Source organism: Mus musculus, chromosome 3 (assembly GCF_000001635.26).
Source record: "Mus musculus strain C57BL/6J chromosome 3, GRCm38.p6 C57BL/6J".
Classification (NCBI taxonomy): domain Eukaryota; kingdom Metazoa; phylum Chordata; class Mammalia; order Rodentia; family Muridae; genus Mus; species Mus musculus.
In genome coordinates, this window is record NC_000069.6 from 39,704,611 (window position 1) to 39,726,218 (window position 21,608).

Sequence of the window (21,608 nt, forward strand, 5' to 3'; positions counted from 1 at the left end):
ACAAAACAAAAAATCTGTGAAAAAAACGCAGACAGATGGCTTGACAGTTAAAAGCATTTGTTCCACTTTCAGAGAACCTGGGTTTGCTTCCCAGGTGGTGGGTCACAACCCTCAGAAACTCCAGTTCCAGAAGAATATCAACCTTTTTAGAGCCTCCACATGTACTGCACACACACACACACAAACACACACACACACACACACACACACACACACACACAGGCACATACACACACATGTGCACACATACACACACAGAGGCAAACAAATACTTTGGAAAAAATAACAACATAAATGTTTTAATAAACTCTACCCTTTATATGGAGATGTCATTGGGAGGGGCATTATGTGGAAGTATTAACAGTACTAAATTTCCCAGTACAGGAAAATGCAATACATTCCTCTCACTTGTGTCTCATTTCCATCTCTTTATCGATATTGAATAATTTTTAGTATACTGGTTATGATTTTTAATGAAATTTCTATTTAAGTGTCCAGCTTTTGCCTGTAATTGTTATTATAATTATGATTTTCTTAATTGATTTTTCAGGTAATTTACTGTTCACACATAGGGAAGAGATAATTTTTATCCTGATTGCCCATCTCACAACTTTTGCAAGCTCATCAGGTCTGAAAAACTTAAGAGTTATGTCAGAGACTTAGTGTTTATCATATAAATTTAACATGGACAACACAAGTAACCCAAAGTGGGTAAAAGACCCACACAGATCTTCAAATAACCCATTCAAGTATTCAATACACCAAAGACACACTCAGCATCACTACACACAAGGAAAATTCAGATACAAACTGTAAAATATCACCCCACACCTCTTAGAAAGGCTTTGTCAGAAAAAGAAAAAAACATTATTGCTGAGTTAGAAGCAAAGGCAAATTTCCCAAAAACTGTCTCATAGTACTGTGTATTAGATATTGAATCTAGTTGTGATCATTTTAATAGTGATAAAGAACGGTAAGTATCAATTTAAAAAAAATTCTAAAGGCTCAAAATCTGAAATCAAACTGAACAAAAACCAACTGGGAAGATTTTCCTTTCTGTTACAAACTGTGCATGTTTTTAAAGCTCTTGAGATGCGTTCATATGTTGCTGTTCTTGCACAGGACCCTATTTTGGTTCTCAGTTCTATGGTTAGGTTGTTTACAACTACCAGTAACTCCAGTTCAAGGAGTGTGCTGCCCTCTTCTGGCCTCACAGGCACTGCATGCATGTGGCATTCACATAAAAACACAAGAGCATACCCATAAATAATAAAAAATAAAATGACAATAATGTTTTAAGATGTCAAATAAAATATTATTATGAAAAATCTACTCCATTTTCTCACAGAATCATTGGACTGATCAAAAATTACAAGTCAAAATCATCAAAACAAGACAATTTCTACTGTCATTAGATGAGAGTCAGTCATAGACATGAACTTTGACTAACCCAAAGTAATAATTTAGCATGACTTCAGCAAGACCCAACTTACGAATGAAACTTCACTCAGAATGATAGTTACATTATAACTTCTTACTAAAATATAGAGTATTAAATTACACCCATATACCTGCCTTAGCCCTCTGAAATGTGCCAATATTTTCATGTGCATTTTGAGATGCTTCTTAGTTGATCTGACACGTTTCAAGAACAGTTGATTTTAATGTTTTGTAAGTTATGTGGCAGAGGGATCTTCATACTTTTACTGACATCAACTCACTAGGGTTGTGACAGTGACAACTTAGCCCAAAATGCCCTACCTTGAGCATTCTTACTAAAGCAAGAGTGTCTGGCAAAGAGCTTGACCTAGAAACATTTATTAGTTAAAAACATCCTGGTCAACTCTGTGGCACTAGTGAGGTCTCTTGATTTGTCTCTTTTCTTTTAGTTAGAAGCTCCTTAGAAAATCATGAGAGGAAAAGTATCCATGTGGTTGAGAGTGGGTAGGGTTGGCCGTTCTACCAGACTGGGTCTACCAGTAGTCTAGAATCTATGCTTTCTAAAAACAAGCTTCCTCCCAGGCAAAAGGGGCCACTTTATGTGTGTTCTGTAACTATGTTAAAGTTATCCCGTGGCACTTACTTTTCACAGCCCAGTGTTCTTCTTCCCTCTGTGGTTCTTGTGACCCACTGCTTCCTTCTCAGCCAAGAGATCTGGGGCTGGGAGACCATGCTCTCAGAGAGTTCAAATTTGCCATTCTAAACTAATTATCTGTTCACTGTTCCTTTAGCTTTAGAGGGGATATATGATTAATCTAAGAAACACAGCCATCAGAGCTGATAATGAAAGAACAATGGCAAAACATAAAGGTTTGAGAAGAAAGGGAAACAAAAGTATGGTGGTCACCAAATGATCAAGGTAAAACTGTCCACAGTTGCACTGTGGGGCTGTGTATTTAATTCAATCTCTCTTTGGAAGGAATAGCAGTATTTGAACTTGTTGGGGTTTCTTACACAGTCAGAGCATCATTTAACTTAATGCAGATCCATCCCTGACATGTTAAAATTTCACTAAAAGAGTTTGAAAGCCAACTTAAATGTAATTTGAGGTGCTGCTGTGGAGATATTCTGTACAGTTAATATGTATTATCGGTGTTCTTTAATGAAAACCAATTATCCTTTATAACAGTGAGTGTGGTATACAATCTACTGAAGACCCGCTAAGCACAATATAGTTTTCTCAGAGAAAAATCATTCTCCGATTGCAGAATAAAGTCTGCCTAATTTTCAACCTACTTCTGGTCTGCTGGTGCCTAATACACCATTTTTAGTTTTCAAGATTCAGTTCCTTGAAATAACTTTCTATCTATCTATCTATCTATCTATCTATCTATCTATCTATCTATTCATCCATATAGTATATATGTATATATCAGACACATATCATCAATATATATCATATAACATATAATATATACATACATCATCAATAAACATGATTTTGTTTATCATAACTTAAGAAGCCTTATATATATGATTCATAAGTTTTAAATTACTCAGAAATAATATGTGTTTGTCTGGGATACATAAAATATATAAAGTACAGTGGAATATACATGTGCAAACAATTATAGTTAAAATATGACTTGGCAATGATGCAGGCAGAAGGTCAATATTGAATTGTGGTTCTCTGTGAAAATAATGATCAATTTGAAAACAAAATCAAGTACATGTTTCATTTGTAACACTAAAATAATGAAATAATTATGAACAATTTTAAAATATAGTGTGATACATATATTGAAAACAAAACACTGCAACAAATGAACCATTTACATGTGCAGGAAAATGTCTCCTGCTCATTGACTGGAAAGACTAGCACGACTGTGCCAGTACTTTCTAAGCTGCTAGACATCGTCAGGGCAATCCCAGTCAAAATTGCTGTTGGCTTCTTTGTGGAATTTACAAGATGATCTTGAAATTCCCAAGAAAATTGAAGAATCTCAGAGTAACCACAACAATCTTAGAAAATAGAACAAAGTTAGAAGCCTCACTCTTGGCAATTTCAATGCTAACCATACTTACAGCAACCGTGACAGCGATGATACATACCAAAGGATAAAGGCGTAGATAGAAGGACCAGATTAGATTCTTGAAATAAATCCTTCTGCTATAATCAGTTAAGTTAGAAATGGTCAGGAAAATCAGTGTTGAAATTATTTTTCAACACGTGGTGCTGAGGTAGTAGGATGCCTATATACAACACATGAAAGTAAGTGCTCCTATTATCACTGACAATAAAATAAAAATAAGTTAATGAACTAAAATGATAAAACTGTAGGAAGAAACTATTTGTGTAAACACTCATACCCATGAGACGGTATTGCTTCTTTAGTAGGATCCCAAAGGGAATTGTGCTCATCAAATAAAGAGGGCAGGCATATCAGAGATACACTGATGTCTCTCTGCCACCACACACACAATACACAGGAAGAGAACGATGCCCCGAGACCTTGCTTGCCAATGCACAGCATGGCCAGATAATGCAGGGGACAGGGGGTGCGCAGGGCAGGGAGAGTGTTGTGGACATGCTGAGGCCTGCCTGCTGCCACACTTTGTGTTATGGGAGAGGGAGAGAAGGAAGACATTTAGACACATGCCTGCTCCCATGACACACTAGCAGGCTGTAGACACCTAGTGGCCTACTTGTTGCCATGCCATGCTGTGAAGACAAAGGAGGTCACACAGGGGCCTGCCAGTCATTCGCGTAGCCAGCCTAGAGTGGGAGTCACTACAAAGTACAAGTATGTTGGTGGACAGATGAGAAAAAAAAGAAGTGCAGAACAGTTTGAAGATCATGAACAGAAATGAAGCTGGAGACTTGGGGGTGGAGAGTAATAGCCTGTGAGTAGCCTGCACTGCCACCTGAGGCCATGATGAAGCCTGGGACTGTGCTGCAGCTGAGGGACAAGTCTGGGTCCACTGGCACGAAGCAGCAGGGTTTGGTGCAGATGACTGTGGCTCATATTATCACTAGATGTCCCTGATATGGGCAGGGACCAGGGACCACATAGATGTCGAAGGACTGTGCAGAGCTAGCCCCACCTCTCCCCACTGGCAGCACTTGAAAGAACAGGGCCTATACCTCACCTGGTCTGGTGGAGCCGGCCCTGGTGGCTATGGTGCTGGTGAGTGGATGAGACAGCCTCACTCCAAGGGCATGAGTGAGAAAGAGTTGAACCCACCACTGTTATGAGGTGGGCTAGACAGGGGATGACCCTACTTTACCCCTTGTACATGTGGTAGTCAGGAGAGCTGGCCCTGAGGAGGAGAGCTACCCCTTGTCTGCACTTGCTGTAGAGGGCTCTGCACCTCACCCAGTCAACAAAGTGGAGCAGGCCCTGAAGGCAAAGGCACCCGTGAGCAAGCACTGAAGATAGAAGAGCTGGAGAGCTGGCTCAGCCCTTTACAGGCTGCAGCACTTAGGAAAGTGGACACCACACCATGACTGGGCAGCACAGTGAAGCTAGCTCTAGAGGTGTGGGTGCAGGTGAGCCTTTCCCAAGAGCAGAAGAACAGGAGAGCTCATAACCCTGTCCCCTCCAAATTGTAGTATTGGGTGGTCTAGCTGGATCACAAGTGCTGGAGAGCTTGCCCTAGTTGTGTTCAGGCTGACCAGCTCACCTACCACCCAGGGGCAGATCTAGGACTTTGAGTTGTCCCACACCAAAATCTACATCATACGGGAACTGTTAGAGAGTGTGAAGGGGTCAGTGCAGCTGATTCAAAGCTGCAGGATCTCCATGACACAAGGCAACAGGGTAACCGACAGGAGTCCCATGGAGAATACCATATTGATGGTGTCATAGCAGTCAAAGACCTCTAACCAGACTAACAACTCATTGCAATGAACATTGCAAGTGAAGATGTGTGGACAGAGGGATATACTGTAGGGCACACTGTGACATACTACAGCTTCCACAATGAGATGTTTTCTATGCTTTGTTTTGTTTAATTTATTTTGTATTGTCTATTAGAAGGGAGGTTGCAAGGGTGGATCGGAGGGGATGGGGAGATGAGTGTAACTGGGACTCATGATGGAAAATTCATAGAGAATCAATAAAAATATTTAAAGAAGGAAAAAGAAAGCAAAGAGTTCCTGAGGACCTCATGGAGAACGGGAGCCTCAGAGGCAATGGCACCCACTACTCTCAGCATTAACAATCTTCTCTTCGGTGCCTTCTCATTGGTTAAGAAGAGCATTGTTCAGGAGGCAGAAGGAAGCCATGGTCGCAGAACTTCTTTGTGATTTTTCACAAGACAAGACTCAGGGTTCACTCTCTTCAGTAATTTTATGAGGACCACCCATGGCTGACCCTAGGTGACCAATACTTGGTTTTTGGTGTCTAGAGGAAGCCTTCTTAACCCTCCATCCCTTTCAGACCCTATCCAAGAAATGCTTACATGATTGACTATATAGACATAATATATATATATATATCAAACAGTTACAATTGGTAAATAATGAAGAAAACTTGTCTTAGAACAATTTTATAGTGTATATATACACCATCTAATTTTACCATCTATTAAAGACAATAATAGATCTGCCGACTGCTGAGGTGGGTGTATTTCTTTTTTAACATAAACAATGAAATCTTGGCTGAATATTTGACAGCACAAGATGAAAGCATATTTAATATTCTGAGAGTTGATTGATATTTTGATTTTAGAGGCATCAGCCCTGAGAATGGCACTTCATATAAATACATAGTACAAAATGGCAGATGAATGTTTAAGGACCTTTCAGAAATTGTTAGAAATTGTGTCTCTATTATAATCCAAAATTCATTTAACCATATTTTTGACACCTAAGTCAACAATTCAAACAAAACATTTTGAAAGCCAAGCATTCTTAAAAAATACAATTAAAAATACTCTAATCTTTAACTCTAGTGCTGAGATATATATAGCAGCAGGAAATTATTTAAAATGTTTGCTTTCAAAATTGCTGTTTTGTTTCTATAAGAGCAGATTTTTTTTGTGTAAAGTATAAGCATTGCCATTCTTGGCATAGGATAGTCTTGAGTTAAAGTCAAGGTGTTTCAGCAGCATGTATTGGTGTTGCACAGTATGTCAACATGTGTAGTACAAGGTTGTCATCATGTCAGACCCAGGGCTGAAAGGAAGATGTTTGACCACTGGACAAGTGGTCCTAGTAAACGTAGTAAGCAGTGTTCCTCCATAGCCTCTGCTTCAGTTCCTTCCCCAGGTTTTTGTCTAGGGTCCTTGTCTTGGCTTTTATGGATAATGAACTTCAACCAGTAAGCTGAAAGCCATCTTTTACTCCCAAGTTGCTTTGGATAATAGTGTGTATAACAGCAATAGAAAGTTCATGAGTACAGAAATTAAGGCCAAAGGAATCTTTAGATTTAAAGGACAAATAAAAATTACCAATAGTATTTATTCAAAACTTCTTGCTCTCCCATTTAAAAGTCACATTCATATGACATATGTATGCGTGTATCATACACACACACACACACACACACACACACACACACACACACACTGGTAAAAACTTCATACTTGTCCAGCTACTGTTTTAATTCTCAAATTCAAAACCTTTGCTTTGAATCATCTATCCATAAACTTTTAATTAGCCAAATTTCTAAAAATGTAAAAACTATGCTGCAGTTTTGATTCATATGCCTGCAAAGCATTACTGGGTAGCAATCAGAAGAAATTGCACAGCTTGTGTCCAAAGCTTTTCTATTGGTATAAACACCAGAAATTGGTGTGGAAATTCCTGATTGTGCTAGCTGGGGGAAATTAGGAGCAGCAGTCAAAAGCTAGCAAGGTGAGCTGTCTGCTTGAATGTAAGAGAAGAATGCATGTGCACCTAGTGTATACTCCTGTATCTTCAGTGCAGAGTTTATCATTGATGCATATGAGAAGTACCATGAGACTCCAGGATCATGGAACACATGCCATGGATGCATTTGCTCCACAGTGGTGGACTCTGGTCTAACACACCTTTCCAAATTCCCCTGCAACCTGTGGCCTTTATTCACATGTTTTATAAATATTGTGGTTATTGTATCTAAGGCTGTGAAATGAGCTCAGCAGAGATTCTGTCTTCTCACTCTCCTGCCTCCTCCTACTTCTCTCTGGGCCATCAGCTCAGGGTTGCTGTGTTTGGATTGGCATCTCTCAAGAGTAGAGAGTGAGTGTCTGTATAACTGACGGTTGATTGAACTTATTTCTGGGAGAATGTCTGGTCAAGTCCACCATGATTTTGCAAGCAAGCTGTTCGTTCCTGTTAGGTTGCTTTCCAATTACAGGACCTTCACAGACTTCTGAAAGATGTCCCTCATATACCTGGCTTGAATATATTTCTTTAAAAATAAAGATTATATGATGAAGTGAACTGTGAATTTCCTAAAATTCAATGCTAGCATAATAACATATACTCTTTTTATATATGCACACATATATATGTTAATAATGTATGCCACTAAAACATCAGGATGATGATGATGATTTTGCTAGTGGAATGTATCTTCTCTACTGGAAGGAGAGTAGTGGTAAAAGCCAGCAGGAGCACCACCAACAATACAGTGAACAATGGCAGAAGCTTTCACTACTTTCCCTACCTGTCCATCAAGAGTCAGTAGTTGCCCATATGAAGTGGCTTTCTCTGTGGATGCTGGCCACAGTGGGGAATTATATGCATGGGCATTAACTAGGAAGACTTAACTTGAACTGGAAGGCCTGTAGTTGTCTTTGAGAATAAAACGTTAAGCTCTCAATGTCTGAGTGGTGTGATAAAGGCCCAAGAAACTCTTTCTTCCTTCCCGCTAATTCTCCTAGCTGCTTCTCAGAGATAGGAAACAGGGGTGATGGTAACAGCCTGAATTCCCGCTCATAAGCCTGGAGCAGCTTTGGAGTTTTAAAAAAGGGCTAGAATCCCAAGGATAAAAGGGCAGAAAAGCTCCTTAGCTCAATCCTGTTTATTCTTCATCTAAGCGCACCCTTTGATGTAGACACAGACATTTCTTCCAGTGGGGAAGAAAAGAAAAGAAGAAAGGCCACAGGCTTAATTTTGTAATGGTAATTACTGTGTAAAGTAAAAAGAGCAAAAAGACTTTCAGTCCATCAGGGTAAAACATGCCATCTGAAGCATGTGTTGACTCTATTTATAGATTGCGTGAGGGTCTCCATCTTATGTGCCCTACACAGAAAGCAGCTATGAGAATTTAAACAGGCTTTGAATATTCTTTAATGTCGACTTATCTTCATAAATAGAAAAGAGCTGAGCAGATGTCCATAAAGGTTCTACTGGGAGAAGATAATGGACAGGTGAGAATCTCAAGCTGTCAGATCTTTTCTACTGTTCTTCACTCGTGCAGGCACAGTATCCGTTGTGTCAAATGATGCTGAGCGGCAGAGAAAATGAATGCGCTGCGTGGAAGAGTCGGTAAGGCAGTGGGTAGTATGAAATGGTGAGTGCAGAGCTGATACAAAGGCAGGATGCTCAGCAGGCATTTGCCCCGTGTTTGATCCCCAACACTTCCTAGAGGAAGTATAGCAGTGCAGGTCTATGATCCCAGCACCCAGCCAACAGAGACAGATCAAGAGTGTCAGGAGTTCAAGGTAGCTCTCAACTACACAGTGAGTTCAAGGTACTTAGGCTACATGAGCTCCTGTCTCAAAAAATCTAACTACAAATTTTAACTTGAAATATAGCGCTTTCTCTCTCTCTCTCTCTCTCTCTCTCTCTCTCTCTCTCTCTCTCTCTCTCTCTCCTGTGTGTGTGTAACTAATGAGTTTGTAAATTTTATTTCTTTAATTTTTCATTGGATAAATGTAAAGGCTTAGTATTGAAACATGGGAGCTATAGTTGAGGGAGAAAGAGGAGGAAAGATAATGTTATTCATGTCAGTGTGTAGGAACAAGGAGGAGAGAAAAGAAACAAGCTTCACTCAGGTAAAAAAAAAAAACAAACTACTTTTCAAAAGAGGAGATGGGACCACATGAATCTTCCATCCTTACAGAACCTTTGGCTTTAAGATGCACAGAGCCTTTGGCTTTTCATGTTGTGACTGAGCAGGTCAGGGCCAGGCTTTCATGCTTAGCAAACTGCCCTCGCGGCTGGTAGACAAAGAGCAGCAGCAAGGTCCTGGCAGTGGGGAGCCCTCAGCATCTGGCTGTAATTATCTATTAATTAGAAATGATCCTCAGAGGAAGGAGAGGGAGGGTGGTTAGGGTGTTGACATCAAGTCTCAGAGGCTGCAAGAGTTGATGGGACCTGAGAAATGTGGTAAACTTACAATGCCCAGAGGGCCTCAAAGTGAGGATGAGTGTATAACAGAGCTGCCTGTGTGACAGAAATCTATGCAGAGACTGTACCACAGAACCAGGTTAGGGTCAGGTAATAGCAGGTTCGTGTTCAGTTAACACAACACAGAGGGGGGCAGGTGTGTGTGACTGAGAGACAGAGAGAGAGAGAGCGAGCGAGAGAGAGAGAGAGAGAGAGAGAGAGAGAGAGAGAGAGAGAGAGAGGAGGCAGGAGTAGCAAGTATGTGTGTGCTATTCATGAGATCACATCACGATAAGTGAACCCTGCAGAGAAGGATTCTAAAATATCACACTAGGCTGCAAAACCGGCTCAGCATTTAAAGTACTTGCTACACTGTCAGAGGGACAGAGTTCAGTTCCCATGCACACGTAGGATGGCTCACAACTACCTGTAGAGCTATCGCCAATGGTTCTGATGCTTTCTACTGGTGTCTGTAGGCACAAACACTCATTGGCTTGTACACACAGAAATGCATACATTAATGGATAGAACTAGAAAATGTTATCCTGAGTGAGGTAACACAGACCCAAAAGGAATACATGGTATGTACTCGCGAATAAGTGGGTATTAGCGGAAAAACAAAAAAAAGTACAGAATACTGAAGATACAGTCCACAGAACTAAGAGTCAACAAGCTGAAGTGCCCAAATGAGGATGCTTCAGTCCTACTTGGGAGGGAGAAGAAAGCAATCACAAATTGGAAGGGAGGGAGGGAGGGAGGGAGAGAGGGAGGGAGGGAGGGAGGGGGGAGGGAGGGAGGGAGGGAGGGAGGAGGGAGGGAAGGAGGGAGGGAGGAGGGAGGGAGGGAGGGACCTGGGAGGGAAAGTGGACAGGGGGACAGGGAGTAGGGTGGAGAGGGGAATCTGATCTGGTATTGAGTGGGGAAAAAGTACGGAAGACCTGAAAGCCAGCAAAAAGAATGGAAACAGCCAACCTCAGGAGATAGGAGGTTGCAGGAACCCTCCAGAATGCACCAGAGACCTGGGACATGAGAAACTGCAACCTCCAGTAGGAAGGCAGGGCATCAAATGAGGGAGGGAAGGGGTTGCCATCCCACAGTCACAACTGTGACCCATAATTGTTCCTCCCCAAAAGAATTATAGGGATGGAAATGGAGAGGAGCCTGAGGAAAAGAAGGTCCAGTGATAGGCCCAAAGTGGGATCCAGATCAAGGGGAGGTCCCAAGACCTGACACTATTACTGAGGCTATGGAACACTCACAAAAAGGGACCTAGCATGACCACACTCTAGCATTCTGGAAGACCCAAGAAGCAGCTGAAAGAGTCAGATGCAGATATTTGCACCCAACCAACGGACAGAAGCAGCTGACCCCTGTTGTTGAATTAGGGAAAAGTTGAAAGAAGCTGAGAAGAAGGGCGACCCTGTAGGAGGACCAGCAGTCTCAACTAATCTGGACCCCCGAGATCTCTCAAACACTGGACCACCAAACAGACAGCATATATCAGCTGATATGAGTCTCCCAACACACATACAGAATAGGACTTCTGGGTGTGTATTCATTCAGAGATGATGCACCTAACTCTCAAGAGACTAGAGGCACCAGGGAATTTAGAGGTCAGGTGGGGTAGGGGGTGGGGACATCAACGTGGATACTGGGGGTGGGGAGGTGAATGTGGAGCAGTAGGAGGGTGGACAATTGTGGTGGGGGATAAAATATGGAGTGTGAAAAAATAATTTAAATAAAATAAAATAAATCCTTAAAAGTATTCTAGTTAGTATAGCACACACCTGCCACCCCAACCTTCATACACATAAAACAACTGAGGCAGGACATGGTCAGCATCAGGTTGTTTCAGGCAACATAGTAAGTAAGATTCTGTCTAACAACCAAGCAAAGAAAAATAACATGGAAAATACTAATGGGAACAGTGTATTGTTTTATTTCTGATATCTTTTATACATTACTATATAGTCTGGTAAAAGCAACATGGATTAATTAAATGCCCAAGAGAGGGAACCCCCTGACCGTTCTGTACATTTTGTAGGAATGTTTGACCTAAAGCTCACATTCTAACATTAGCTATCTCAGATTCACAATGCAAGACTTTGGAGCCCAAGGGCAGACTTTGTACTTCAGCCTTTGAATCACAGGCCTAAGATAGGCTAAAGCATTGTAAGGTACATACTGCGGAAAAGACAAAATTAGTAATTTTTAGAAAAGTCTCCCAATCAGAATTTAAAAAGAGCACTTAACCTCAGCTGATAAGGACACACAGTTCATGTATATACCAATGAGGGGCGCTGTGCTATGGAGAACAATTTACTTAATCTGATTCTGACAAGTATAGCTGGATCCTGGGTCGGATTTCATGTTACCAAGCACTGTATAGATCCACTATAGACACCCACAGATGTCTTGGGCCTCCTCTTCTAAAAGGCTTTGGCACACATGTGAGTCAGACCAAACCAATCAACTAAACAGACCTGGGCATCAGAAAGAAAAGTGCATTTGAGAGATCCTCTCACACAAATCTAAGTGATGCTCTCCTGAGACAGTACAGAGTCATGAGATCCCATGAGGAAAGTGCACATCTCAGGGCTTCCCAAATAGTCTTTTCCCCTAATAGACTCAACCACATCTGTCACAGGCCAGCAGACACAAATTTGCACAACTTGAATACTTACGTTTGCAACAATTCTATACAATTAGTTAAATTAGTTAAGTGAATTTATAAGCTATTTGTGTTTGTGCGGGATGAAACCTGTGGTCTTATTCGTGACAAGCAAGATTTCAGCAGCCAAGCTACAGTTCCATCCCAGTGGAAAGTCTACTACTGAGTACTGTTCTTTAAGAAGTCTCTGAAGATGTTGAATATTTACTATTTACTGTACTCTGTTAGGACAACTAATTTGTGAATAGTCAAAGAATGGGTGGGGGGTGGGGTGGCATTCTTACCGGTCAGAATCCTTAGAGTCTGTCCTAAGATCTGTGCCTGTGATCGAGCCTCTCATCCAGAGTAACGTCTTCAGTTCGGGAGATAGCAATGATCTCTTGCCTTCCTCAGCTTCACCGGCTCCTGGGGTCATTGTGATGGCCATTCAGTGAATCCAAGCAGGCAAGACACACTGCAGAAGACAGAGCATGTTACTGAAGATTGTAAGGTACTCCAAAAGGTAAGAATATTAAGGGCCCAGAGGGACTACAATATAGGGCCCAGAGGGGCAAGCATGGACAGTGTCCAGAGGCAGGGCTTTGTAGAATTCTGCCAAGCCAGGCATGGTGGTGCACGCCTTTAATCTCAGCACTCGGGAGGCAGAGGCAGGCAGATTTCTGAGTTTGAGGCCAGCCTGGTCTACAAAGTGAGTTCCAGGATAGCCAGGGCTATAGATGATTGACAGGCCCTTTGAGATTAACTCTTAAGGGTGGTTAGGGGGTCAGTGGCATGGCCTTGTTCTTTCCTAGAAATCTTATCATATATGTTCACCCATGATGAAGGATACCACTCAGGTCCTTTGGTCAGTAATCAGAGTCCTGTAGTTCCCAGTTCCAATTTCATAAGCTGCTGTCTTAAAGGAACATGTTCTTCTTCAATGCTTTTCTAGCCTTCTCATACCTCAGGGTGCTATATAGAACTGTATCAACACTTGTGAACGTATCCATGCAGTAGTCCTTCCTAGATTGTGGAATAGCCTGGATCCAGACTATTCTCCCTCCTCACTATGCTGTAAAAAGCAAAGGCTCAGTTGACTTTAAGAGTTTCTGGTTCTTGAGCATTTTGCAAGGACTGAGTTCTGTATAATAGTGGCAATGAAGAAGTAACTTTGAAAGTAATTAGTTAAAAGGATTCACTAATTGGAACTACTGCAACAGAGAAAAGACAGAGCCCTATCTGAACTTGGTTCCACTGAAGTAAAATGCAGGAGAGATTTAAGGACTGAAGTTAGACAATGTGTAAAGCATGCTATATGAATCTTGTGTTTACAATTGTTTTCTGTGATTTGACCATTCTTATTTGTTATTTGACACTCAGTACCATAACACTTCTGTCCCTCCACAGACACTGGGAGACAGTACCCTCCCCAGTTTCCTCAATGAACACACTCAGGAGACCTGTGTCTATGTGGAAGATGTGTAGGGTGATAAAATTGGCAAGAAAATGTTCCAAAGTTTTACACCTTGGGCATATAAATATTATATGTATAAAATTTAATGTATAAATATTAATTTCTACAGTTAAAAAGTCTGTCAAAAGAGAAATCAGAACCTAGAGTCAGGGAAGTATCTAAAGTTACTCAAAATGGGGTGACATAAAATCCATCTTGATCAGTATCTATTTTTGCTCTAATGATTACCATTATTGTCAGCTTCCCAATCTGATGGTTTACTGCCTGGCCAGTAGATGCAAACAAATATATTTTTTAAAAATTCTTTCTGCTATCAAACGCTACAACAGTAGCGCGTGTGTGTGTGTGTGTGTGTGTCTGGGAATCACGGTTGGCCTCAAAGAAGCCCCTAGACTCCGCTCTAAAGATCTATAAGGTAGGACACAAAATTCACTTCATACATGAAGAGATGTGTGACGTAAGACGACAAAAATCACACACAGCTGGAGTGTTAACCACGCTGCAAACAAACATCTTCACTTTGTTCTTCCCACATATTCAGCAAGAACACCCTCAGCATTGACCCTCACGTGGACGTCTCTGGATGCCTCCATCTGGGTTGCTCATGCTGGCAGTCACTGAAAGCTTTGGCCACACACCACAGCCAGAGAACTTACTGTGCTTGGCTGTGAGCCTATGGTGAAACTTATTTATAGAGAGTTTGCAGAGAAGCTCTTCCCCTAGGAGCTATCACATAATTGGGAATAAAAATATACACATTGAACACAAAGTGACTCGAGTGCTTTTTAACTAACCATATGGATGCTTTAAATCGGGAGAAAATGTAAACATCTCTTCTCTGACTGCTCATACGGCTTCGGCTTCCTGCTTCCCTCTTCTAGTTAAGAAAGTATACAGTCTAGTCAGAATGCTGAACAAGGCCTTCTTTCTTCTCCCCGTATGATCCCAGGTCAGTGGGGTACTTTGAGAAGCCGTATTCTCTTCCTGGCATCTTTTCTTGCTATGATACTACCAAACATCAGAAGAGTGCCCTATGCCTAATCCTCATGATTCTTTGTTTCCGTTTTTGTCTTCCTTTGATCTACTACAAACCACACTCTGAGATAAAGTCAACAAAATCCTGTAGTCTATCGCTGGCATCATGATGCTGACTAACAAATGAAGTATTTCACCATTCTATGAATCAAGGGAAGCATTTTCTAATATTTTAAGTCTTGTTTAAGGCTACCCATATGCTTTGTTTAGCAGCATTCTGTATTCCTTGGGACTAAGACAACTGGACTTTACAGTAATCTCCTTCTCCAGAGATCTGAGCATTTATTGCTCAACTGTGTTCCTAGGCTAGTGCATTGGGACCAAGGGCTGTTTTCAATGAGTCAGAAAACTCTGCTTCACCTGAGCTTCAGTTCAGGGAAGAACAACTTAACAGCTCTTTAAACCTCAGTCTGAAACACAGCAGTGCTTGGGTCATTCTTGTGCTTATGATGTTGCTTCCCTGGGAATACCTCTCATAAACCTACTATTATTTGAAAAGTGACACTGAAGAAATAATAGAATCTTTGTGAATCTTTAGCTGGGTTGGTAGCAATGATAGTGACTCAGAGCCTTAAGTGTCTCCATGAGCATTTATTAAAGCTGTTCTTCTAACACTCTGGGAAGGCACAGAATGGATTCCCATCATAGTCTATACTAGAGCTGGAATTCTAGGCTCTGAGTGTTAAGTGAGAGCTGGAAGCCAAACCTGTGAGAATAGTCCTAAGTAGTGATGTCCCTCTCCAATGTTAATGTGACAATCCATTTTACATGGACCCCACAGTCTGCAATTTGGTCCATTCTCATTTAGGAAGGTGAGTACTGCCTTGGGGTTAGAGGATAATAGCCAGCTACATTTACTCTACCACTACATCTACAGGTACATTACAAATGCTAATAGTTATCTCAATGTAGGTTTCACTCAGCAAACAAGTGTCAACTAATCCCAAGGAAGGGTGCCTGTACTAACTACTGCCTAGGGACTTCCAGTAAAGAGCTTGTCACTTCAGTAATGGTCCCTTTGGTAAGTTTCAAAAACTGTCTCAATGCTCCAAAGTGCTTATTGAAGGCCTTGGGCACTATTAAAAAATAAAACAAATGTTCACGGTGGTGAATCTTTCATCTTCACTATCCTACAAGGTATAGCCCAAGACCTTCATAGTTAACTTCATGTGCCTAACAGTTGGTTAAGTAAAAAATAACTGCAACATTCACAAAAAAGCAGAGAAAACTATGAAAACCACCGTTGAACCTACAACTTAAAGGATGATTTGGTGTAAATAACTACAACTGTTCAGACTTTATTTTATTTAAATAGCAGGCTGGAAATGTTTGTCTAATACCATAACGACCAAACAAAACAGCATTGCTGTTTTCCTGAGTTGTCAGGGATGGGCATCTGGAGGGAACATGCTGTATGTGTGTCTGCACACACTATACCATCGTGTTCACAGGAGTTTGCACAAAAAGCCATGCATGGAAAGTGATGTGCCTAGAACTATGTCATGACTATGTCAGCAGAGACAGCTGGGCCTCCTTGTGAAGAGTGACAGAGATCAGTGATGACACACAGGCTTTGCCATTTTTACCTCTTGGTTGTCTCCATGCAGGGGTGAATATTTAGGTAGTCACTGATTGGAGGCCATGAGCACAACATCAGAACTCTGTAAGAACAGTCAGAACATTTTCCAAGCCATGTTCCAGGGCCCGTGCTGTCCTGAGAGGCATATTTACTTGTTTGCTAATGTTTGCTTTTTGACCTTAATGCTAAACATATGTGGACATGTGTGGCCTCCTAGTCTGGTGCCTCTGAGTATGTGCATACTGTCAAACTGCATGTTAGTGTTAACATGTGTTATAGGCAGCAATAGAGAGTAGACATTGAGAATTAAGAGGCATAGTTGTCTTAGTTAGGGTTTTATTACCATGAAGAGACACCATGACCAAGGCAACTTATATAAAGGACAACATTTAATTGGGTCAGGCTTACCGTTTCAGAGGTTCAGTCCACTATTACCATAATGGGAAGCATGGCAGCATCCAGGCAGATCTGGTGCTAGAGAAGGAGCTGAGAGTTTTGCATCTTGATCTGAAGGCATTCAGAAGGAATGCCACACTGGGGGTGGCATACTGGGACTTACACACTGGCTGGAGCTTGAGTATAGGAAACTGCAAAGCCTATTCCCACAGTGACACACTTCCTCCAAGGTCACACCTCCTAATCGTGCCAATTCCCATGAGCCAAGCATATTCAAACCACCACAATAGTGTTATCATGCAAAACTTAGAATGTTTATTCTTACCTTTTAAATTGTGCTTTCTTTTATGTGCTCAGCTCCAACTTTTATTTCCCTGTGTCCCAAGGATATCTAGCCATTTGTTCAGAGGAAGGTAATAAACACTACATTATGTATTTTAACTGTATTTTTCTTTCCTTTACAAAATGAATATGAGATGCTTTGCCACAAGATTAAAAACCAAAATTGCCAAATTTTACTCCTCAGATGGAATGGAGATTGAAATGGATTTCAGAAGATGGCAATGTGTAAGATTTAGGTAGAGTCATTACCTTCCTCAGGACCAAACACTTACTGGAAAAACAACAACAACAACAAAAACAACCTCCATATTCCTGAGACAGAAAAATATCATCTCCTAGAAAAGAAAAATGAAAGAAATGGAATTTGTAGATTTCTCAAAAATTTTAAACTTAGTCTGAACTGTAGATAGTTGGAGGTGCTGAAAGTGTCATTATTATTGCATTTTTGAACTTACCACCAATTCCCATTGGCTGTTTTTATTCTGTTATTTTCTTTTTAAAATTGCACTTTATTAAATACATGTGTAATTACATGTATATATTATATATAATATAATTTGTACTTATAAGAAAAATACATGAAATTGAGAGGGTCATGGGAGAAGTGTGGGTGGGGAGGGAGAGAGTCTGAAAGTCCATCATACCTCTGGGCAGTAGAAAACTCTTTAATAAGGGAAAGTATATGCTAAGAGACACTGCAGCTCCATCCTCTGTGTCCTGACTCAATGCACCTCACCCTATGTCTCAGTTACCAGTGTATTTCTCTGTTCCTCTCCTTTGTCTAGGAGCTAAATTCTCACTGTAAATTTTTTGGGCAGTGCATTTTTTCTTTATGTCCAGCCTCCCCCCCCCCCCATCATACTGTACCATGTCTCTAACAATTGGTAAAATGGAAGTTTAATTGAAATATGTGTTAATTTAACTCCTTTCATCTTATGCACTGATTTCAAGGTTTATGGGAAAATAAAAGACTATATTCTATTCTCCATGTATGCTGGCTATGAAAGTTTTTTCAGTAGAAGCTCTCTAATCTATGTAGTATGGCTATAATGTATAGCTACATACATTTATAAATTAATCAAGGAAGAAATGACTTATAGACAATGAATGACCGAGTAAATTACCATCATAAAGAGATCACTGATTCTATGGAAAATTCTGTGGTGCAATGATCTGATAGATTTTAAACCTTATTTCTGTTATGTGGGTTACACTAACATATGAACCACTTCAGTCAAAATTTTTCCAAAAAGAAAAACAATAAATGAGATTGATGGAAGTCAATTTACTGGTTATTTCAACAAATTATTTAGTATAGCATTATATTCAAACAAATCAGAAAATTTCAACTCTATCATGAAGTGAAAACCCATATAATTAAGAAGAATTGGATGGATATATCTACTATATACTACTTATAAATATACCTTAGCTATATACAGAATTTAGTGACAGAATCTAGATAAGTGATGACAGATAATAGAGAGATAAATAGATAATACATAGGTAGGTAGATGAGAGATGGGTGAATTATAAATGGTATATAGATGATAGATTATAGATAGATAGATAGATAGATAGATAGATAGATAGATAGATGAATAGATAGATAGATGACAGGCAGACAGATAGGATATTCTTAGCTTTCTGAAACATTAAGTCTATAGGAGAATATAAAAGGAGAGTAATACTTCTTTGTTTTCTGTTGTCAATATTTATATAAGTAAAATAAAATTATCATATGTGCATTAAAATTCTCCATATAATGTATGAAACCTAGGAAAGGTCTTTGATCTAATATAATGTTTCCATGTTCTCTTTAAAAGAATTTTTAGGAGCATCCACAAAGTTGCAGGTTCCTTGGAGGCTGAGTGAATCTTCAGCTTCTAAAATAAGCATTTCTCTCTCTCCATTTTGCATTCCAACTATATGATTTTCTTTTGACAAAATAATTTCATTCTTTCCTTTTAACTCTCTTAAGGTGTAACTGAGGGATTACATATGCCTATGTTGTTCCTATGGTGATTCTAGGATATTTAAAGAAATTATTCTATATACAGTGGGTATACCATTATTTAAGTGACAAAGCCATCAAAGTAACCTTCATATAAAATTAAAGAAAATTAAAAACAAAAGAAAACTGTTCTTTAAAATACAACATTTTATTTGGGTATATAAGTTAAACTTTATCATATATAAGATAAATATATAGAAAAAATAATAACTGGTCAAAATGACATTACCAACTTCTAAATGGGACACAAGAATGAGATATTTGCCTCATATAGTCAATAAAATACTAATACATTAATGAAGAAATTGTATATATTGGCCACATTTTATATATGGATATATACTAACTTAAAATGTATCTATTGATATAAATAATATATATATAAATAGTATATATTAAACTGTGTATATAGTTTAATCCATCCATATATACATAGTAAATTAGTAACTATCTCAATTTGCAAATTGTCTATTAGTGTCTTGACATAAATTATATGCATTTAATATCATCAGAAAAATACTTCTATACTAATTTGTCTCTCTCACACACACACTAAAGCAAATAGACTCTGATGCCTAAGTTTGTTTTTAGATACACAGACACATACTTAAATGAAGTTTGGTACATGCAAGATGTTTGAATTTATGAGGTCCTTGTGAAAATCATTTGCTTGATGGATTTTTCTATGTTCTATATCTCTGGCTTTTGCCCAAATTAGAAGCTTCTTTGAAAAACTATTATCTAGCACAAGTGTAGAGTCATATTCATGTACATGTGTATGTAAGTGTGAATAGGCACAAAAGAGAAAAATAAATAAAGCATACAAAGTCTGTGAAATGACAAAATGTGTCCAAACAGGAGCCACCTGTGTTCTACTACTGTGTCCTTCTTCTCCAAATCCAATACTCTGATTTCAAACCAGCTCCCTTCCCTTCAACCCCTTCTATCATGCTTTCTTTTCTTTTCCTTAACAGGGCCCAGTCTTCTCTCCAAATATTATCTACAAGTTTGTCTCCTTCTCTTTACCTAAACATCATCTTTTGCTCACTTGTTGATACAGCTCTTTCTTGGACCAGCTGATCTGCTTCGGCCATCTGCCCTTATGCATGTCATGGATTCCCCAATATTCACACTCTAACCTACGACAGATCCATTTTTATTGCAGTGTTGACAGTCACATTATTTTGTTTCTGTCTTGTTCAGAAGGATGCCCTTGAGCCCTGGAATGATGTGCACCAACTGTTCAAACAGCAAGGCAAACCCAAGAAAGTAAGCACAATGCTTTTTCATCTCCTAGAATATACAATCAACAAACACTTTCAAAACCTCTTCCACTGTGGACAGCACTGAAGTCTTGATCCACTATGGAGTCTGTCTGTAGACATCATAAAGAGTATCTGAAGATACAAGTTTATTGTGGTCTGCAAATTGATCTGGAACAATAACGTTCATATTTGTTTAAGCTCCACTTTCTTCAGCCTCCAAATGCTTGCCATATGTCTCTCTAAAGTTACATTGCTACTTTGAATTATGTTGATATTTTTTTCTAGAAAAAATTATGTGACTGAAACAATGAAAATGGTTTCATTAAATATGATTGGTCTTGTTAACCATGTCTTTATTAAACATTGCTTTTTTTGCATGGTTTATTTTTAATGCTGTGTGTGTATCAATATATGTACGTGTGTGCAAGTGCCCCGGAGTACAGAAAAGAATGCCAGACTCCTGGAGCTAGAATAAGATAGAATGTATGTGGTTCTAAGCCCTATGTCATGGGTGCTGAGAGCTGAGCCTGAGTTCTTTGGAAGAGCATCCCATTATCACACTTAACTGCTGAGCCATCTCTCTGGCCTCCATACTGTTTCTTATTAATCTTGTTTTATTACTAAGTAATTTCCCCCAAATAAAATATAAATATGTCTATTCCTGTTAGTTGACTGATTTGATCAGACTCATTTTCCTTTCCAGATGCTATGGCTTTATGTAGTGTGAATGATGCTTTCTGAACAGATGGAAAAAGAAAGAAACTGCTTCAGGGAGGTATAGGCTATATAGCCTGTACATTGAGTAGCTATAAAAAGCAAAGCTTTATAAACTGGCCAGGAAATCAGCTCAGCTCAGCAGTGAGGCTTGGGAAATGCAAACACTGGACTCCCCATCAGACCAGATGTAGACATTCCTAACGAATGATAAGTTTGGTCAACCAGTGAAGTGTTTTCAATTTGAAGCTTAAAGTCATGATTACGAAGTTAATGTCCTTCGCCTGTAAAGTACAATTGAAATTGAGAGGGACAAAAGGAAAAACAGATTAGTTTATAAATCAAATATTTACCAGCTTAATTCTTCATCTAGCCT

At 39.6% G+C, this 21,608-nt stretch overlaps 1 long non-coding RNA gene across 2 annotated transcripts; it reads left to right on the forward strand.

Moving 5' to 3' along the window:
- The first annotated feature begins 8,539 nt into the window (after window positions 1-8,539).
- Window positions 8,540-21,176, forward strand: Gm46834. Of its 2 annotated transcripts, none has more exons than XR_001784057.2 (3): window positions 8,540-8,920; window positions 12,828-12,936; window positions 20,457-21,176. It is a non-coding gene; the product is annotated as a predicted gene, 46834 (long non-coding RNA). The 2 variants fall into 2 exon arrangements; XR_001784056.1 differs by having other exon boundaries at window positions 8,540-8,802; window positions 20,457-21,043.
- The last annotated feature ends 432 nt before the right edge of the window (window positions 21,177-21,608 follow it).